Source organism: Miniopterus natalensis, chromosome 1 (assembly GCF_054644295.1).
Source record: "Miniopterus natalensis isolate mMinNat1 chromosome 1, mMinNat1.hap1, whole genome shotgun sequence".
In the NCBI taxonomy this organism is placed as follows: Eukaryota; Metazoa; Chordata; class Mammalia; order Chiroptera; family Miniopteridae; genus Miniopterus; species Miniopterus natalensis.
In genome coordinates, this window is record NC_142081.1 from 28,492,762 (window position 1) to 28,498,151 (window position 5,390).

Here is a 5,390-nt window from a genome sequence, read left to right on the forward strand (position 1 = left end):
GGATGCAGGACGATGAATTTGATCTATGGAGGGTGGGTGATTTTCACTAAATTGTCTCAGCAGGATTCTAGATAAAACTGGACTAATCAGTAGAAGACAGATCCCAAACTAGGAACCTAGTTGAGAAGAGGGCTCAAGGAGCCCGACTCAGGCTTGATCAAGGAGAAAGTAAGTCTCTGTCTGAGGCTGTGATATCTGTTTCTTAACTTGGTGGTTTAAATATTGGCTTTTTCATATACTCTTTTTTTTTTTTAACTGGTTTGTATTTCTGCTCTTTGTAGAGTAAGCAGTAATAAAAACAAATACCAGTTAAAAAAGAAAAATAAATAAATATCAGCTTCTCCTGAAGATTTTTGAGTTTATTTGAGCCAAACTGCCAACAATAGCCAGGAAGCAAAATCTCAACAGATTAAGAAAATGCTCCAGAGAATGGCAGTATTGCAGTTTATTTTATACATTACAATCAAAGGAGGAGACTGTAAAGGGTGGGTTACGTAAAATTCATTGGTGGTAGATTGGGGAGGAGGGAGAAAGCAAAGGGAGGGGTATTTTAGAGACTTAATAAAGAGTAACACCTACTTCTTTTACATTGGTGGGTATAGGATAGTTAACAATTAACATTTTTGGAACAGAGATGGTATGCACCAAAATAACAATAAAGGGGTCAAGTGCTGGGTCTAGTGCTCTAGTAGGAGATTGTGCACTTGGAAGTGTCTGGAAAAGTTTACTCAGACATTCCAAAGGTATGTTATCTTAGATGCAAAAAAGACTATAGACAGGCTCAATTAAGGTAAAGATTAACCTTTGTCAAGGAAGACAGTGGCCTAGAATGTGACTACCCTCCAGGACTCGCTTTGAGTTAGGAAGTTTTAATTTCAGACCATATTATGCTGTTGCTTTAGGTGTCTGAGTTTGTAAGGCTGCCATGCAGGCCTCCCCTGAACTTGTCAGGCTTAGTACGTGGCCCCTTTTTTTTTGTTTACACTAGCCTTACATTGAGAAAAACTGAAGGTTGCTTCATGCCAATTTCCTTGTTGTCCTTTAAACATCAATTTTATCTTTAAACATCAGTTTTAGTATCTGGTAACTCCTATTTTTAGTGACTATCCCAGGGCATTAAGTAGTAATAAGAACAGTTCTGAAAACAATAAATGGCTATGCTCCAAATAAATTTTTAAATACTGGAGTCTCTGTCATGTATGCACTGGATGTGGATGTGTCAGGTAAATAATTATGTCTAGGTGTTGAAATGAAGCTCAGATAGATTTGGGCTAGACATTCAAAGAACACTAACCCTTTCACTCCTCAACAAGAACCTGGGTGTAAAGTAATGCTTCCTTATTTTACTTGACTTTGAACTTTACCTGAAGGTTAAGAAGTCCGCACACCCATTTGTGAAAATAGCTTACTGCAAGGAATCGCCTTCCCCATATGACTGGTAAGATTCTTGGCTTGTTTAACCTATGACAAAGCCAGACACAGACCCTCCAAATTCCCATTCTTTGTCTCATAAATGATGGGCTGATTAACAGGACCAAAATGATATTAATCAAAGTTTGGTTAAGCCTCCTTCCTTTCTTCTTGAATCTTTGGCCCACCCTGAACCTGAACCAGCAAAGCCACTCCTTTAGGGCAGTTCCCTGAAAAGAAGCTGGCCTCCCGGTAAAAAGTCTCTCATTTGCTGTTTTATCACACCACCCTTTCATCCCAAGGGCTTGACCTGGTTCCTTCTGGCCTTGTTCACTCCTCTCTATAGAAGAAATAGCCTTTTTGTCCAACTCTCGATGCTCATGGGTCTTATGGTCCCAGGTTCTCCCTATTGTAACAATTCCCCCCACACCTTCTCCTGGATAATCCTTTCAGATTTGTTTTTTATTTTACATAGTCTATCTTTGAATATGACATTTCTTAAACTGATTTCACATTATTTCACTCTAACTGAATATCTTATATCTGCCACCTTCTTCCCATTGTCACTGTTCTTGTTCAGGCCCTTTTAAAACTCATCCTTGCCCATCATTATTATTATCATTATTTTAATTTATCTTTATTGTTGAAAGTATTACAGATGTGTTCTCTTTTCCTCATTGACCCCCTCCACCCTGCACCCGTCCCCCCCCTTATTAACTGGCCTCCTCAGCCTCCAATTTTATTTAATTTTTCATGTTGCTAGCAAACGAATCTTCCTAAGGATTACTACTCCAATCTCAGCATTCTTTTGCACTCTTATTGCTCAGGGTTGTTTTTTTTTCCTCTCCTGAAGAGTAAAGTACAAATTCCCTAGCACAGCTTTTGCTTTTCCATTAAGGTATGACCTCATCTCTTCTTCCTCCCAGGAACCTTTCAGCTGTTTCTAGAAACCTGTCTTCCTTCTTCCCTTCTCATCATGTTGCCCATTTTCTTTCTTTGTGCCTCAAATGTTTTACTTCCAAAATTCCTTAATCTGAATTTCTATCCAACATAAATGTTATTTCTTCCCCATTTGGGAATTAATCTCTTCCATTAACATTCCTGGACACTGTACCTCCATTAAAGCATTTAACAAAGCTGTCTTTTTGTTGTTGTTAATCCTCAGCTGAGGATATTTTTTCCACCGACTTTTAGAGAGGATGGGAGGGAGGGAGGGGAAGATAGAGAGAGAGACACACATTGATTGGTTGCCTCCCCCACGTGCCCCAACTGGGATGGGGGATGGAACCTGCAACCCCGGCATGTGCCCTTGGTTGGGAATTGAACCCATGACCCTTCAGCACGCTGGCCGGCACTCTAACCACGGAGCACATCAGCCAGGGCAACACAGTTGTCTTTTATTACAGGACCTTGTGTACATTTTTTACCTTTCCTTGTCGATTATAAGCTTCTTGAGGGCAAGACAGTACCTTATTTCTCTGTGTATCTACTGTAGCCCTTAGCCTAATGCCTTGCATTTGGAAAGCTCTCAATATTTATTCTTTTAATTAAAATGAAAACTATTCTACTTTCTTTGTGGCTCCATGTAACATTTTGTGTAATGTATGTTTATTATATCTTAATGATCAACTTAATGTAAAGTGAGAGTTCAAGACTCAGAAGGCAACTGATTGTTGTTTACCATAAGGCAGAAGATGGAATTTCCTAAATAATGGTGATAATAAGAGAATAGCAAAGATTGAACCAGTGGTTTTAAGAGTTCTTAGGAGGCAATGAAGCATAATGTTTGAAGCATGGAGGCTCTGTTTTCAGATATCTGATGGCAGGCTCTGCTACTTACTAGCTCTGTGACCTTGAGCATATTCTTTAATGTTTCTGTGCCTCAATTTTTCATATGTAGAATGAAGATAGAAAGGACATATACTTTACAGGGTTGTGAAGATTAAGTTAGTTACTATCTGTAAAGCACATCAAGTAGTATTTGCTGCATAAGATCCAATTAATGTTATCTTTATTATCAAAATTGGCTATCCAAAAAGGAAAAGTTTCCCTTTCTTGTAGCCTCTAAGAGATCATTTAAGTCTAATAATTCCAAAGAATTTATTACCAAGTAGCTCCTGTTAATACTGGTTTGATTAGACACACTGATTTGATTAGAACCTGTGGCATTTCTAAGGATAATCAGGTCTCCTCAAAGACTTGCGTAAGAACTAGACAAGAGAATGGCCTCTTATAACCCACAGCAGTGTGGGGAATGAGCCAAAGCCAAATAATCAAGTTCATATGTTTTTTTTGTTTTTGCTCCAAATTTATTCTACTCTAATTTTTAAAACAATTGGATTCAATTATTTAAACACATAAAAAGCAAAAAGCATTCATTGTAATAATAAGATTCCACAATTTCTGAATTCTTATCGCAAACAAGACCAAGTAAGTCTATGTACTTATTTTACCATTCCCTGGCACTGTTTATGACTGCATGCCCATAAAGATAAAAACAATATTCTGTAAAATGCCTAGAGCAGCAGAAACTAACCAGAATACAGTGTCAAGGACATTCGGTTACTTCCCAGGGACCCACTGCTGAAAGTGAAAATGAAAGTTACTAAATTTTTTTCAGTCTCGTGCATGTCATATTTCAGTGTTTGATGGGTGATATCATAACCTTGAAAAATCCCTCAACTATAACAAATCTTTTTTTTTTTTTAAGAAACCTACTTTAATTCTAAAAGAGATTCCAGAAAGAACAGAATAATATTCTACTATTTCTACTTGCCCAGTAAAGCAAACAGTGAAACATCTTTCTATAATATGCAAGACAGACTTTTATGTTTCTTTTATAAATATCTAATGATTCCTTATTTCTACATATACTACATATAATACTACCTTAGATTTTAAGAGTACTAACAGAATTAAAACATTTTCTTGCCTATGAAGAATAAAGACCACTTCTGAACATGCAATAACCTTATATCTTAAACCCAAGTTAATTACAGTGTCTGGAGAAGAAAATTTTCATAAATTATTAATGACCTGATTCCATTTTTAAAATGTTTCAGCAAATGTGGGGGGGGGGGAAGAAAATCCTGTTATTTGTTAATTCATGATGATATGAGAGAAAAAAATAATGCATTCTTCCACAGAAGAAGTGGTTTTAGAGAACAGTTCTGATAGTATTTCAAAGCATCAAAAGGTCTGATAGGTAGTGTCCTTGGTCAGGGTGGAAATGATTTCAATGTGTTCCTCTTCTGAATTGCTCAGTAACCCCATGTGATTTTTATATTGAGAGGCAGATTACTGGCAATAGGTTCATCAAATTTAGATCTATCTTCAACAGGCACATTATAGAAATCAAGAACATCTCTGATCCTGCATATCTCATGAAGCCTGGAGTTAGGTACTGCATGACCAAAGTCATTGGCTAAACGTGCCAAGAAACTGAACTTCAGATGACTATCTTCCAGGGAAATGTTCTGCCAATTGCTAGGTGCAGATGAACCAAAAATTTCTTTGATACGAAACTCCAAGCCACTCTGGAGACCTTCAGGTGGTATGTATGTTCGGCTTCGTAATGGTGGACACACCAGAATAGGTTCTTTCTTCACCTCCTCTACTGTCTCAGCCACCACTGGCTTTTTCTGTTCTCTGAATCGAGACCAAAATTCTCAGCATGGGACCCCTGCTGTTATCCATGTGAGGCTTCTTCTGGTAACACCAGGCACTGAAATCGCCACCATCTCTGAGGAGTGCAACTGCCTATAACAAATCTTTTTAATGTGGCCCTTTGGTGATGAGGAAATTGACATCTGTGTTTTTTCTCATGTTAGAAATGCTTCAGAGTCATTCTGCCAAAATTTTCCATAGGACACCCATTTAAATGAACTTCACTCTGTGGCAGGTTTATAGCAATGCTTGGCCTGCTGGTTGGTGCCCTGGAATCATTGCTTCTCTGACTGTAGTTGTTTTTTCCCCCATCA

At 37.9% G+C, this 5,390-nt stretch overlaps 1 pseudogene; it reads right to left on the reverse strand.

The window, feature by feature from the left end:
* Positions 1–4,670: 4,670 nt before the first annotated feature.
* LOC107545670 (large ribosomal subunit protein mL50 pseudogene) lies at positions 4,671–5,150 on the reverse strand (annotated as a pseudogene).
* Positions 5,151–5,390: the final 240 nt, after the last annotated feature.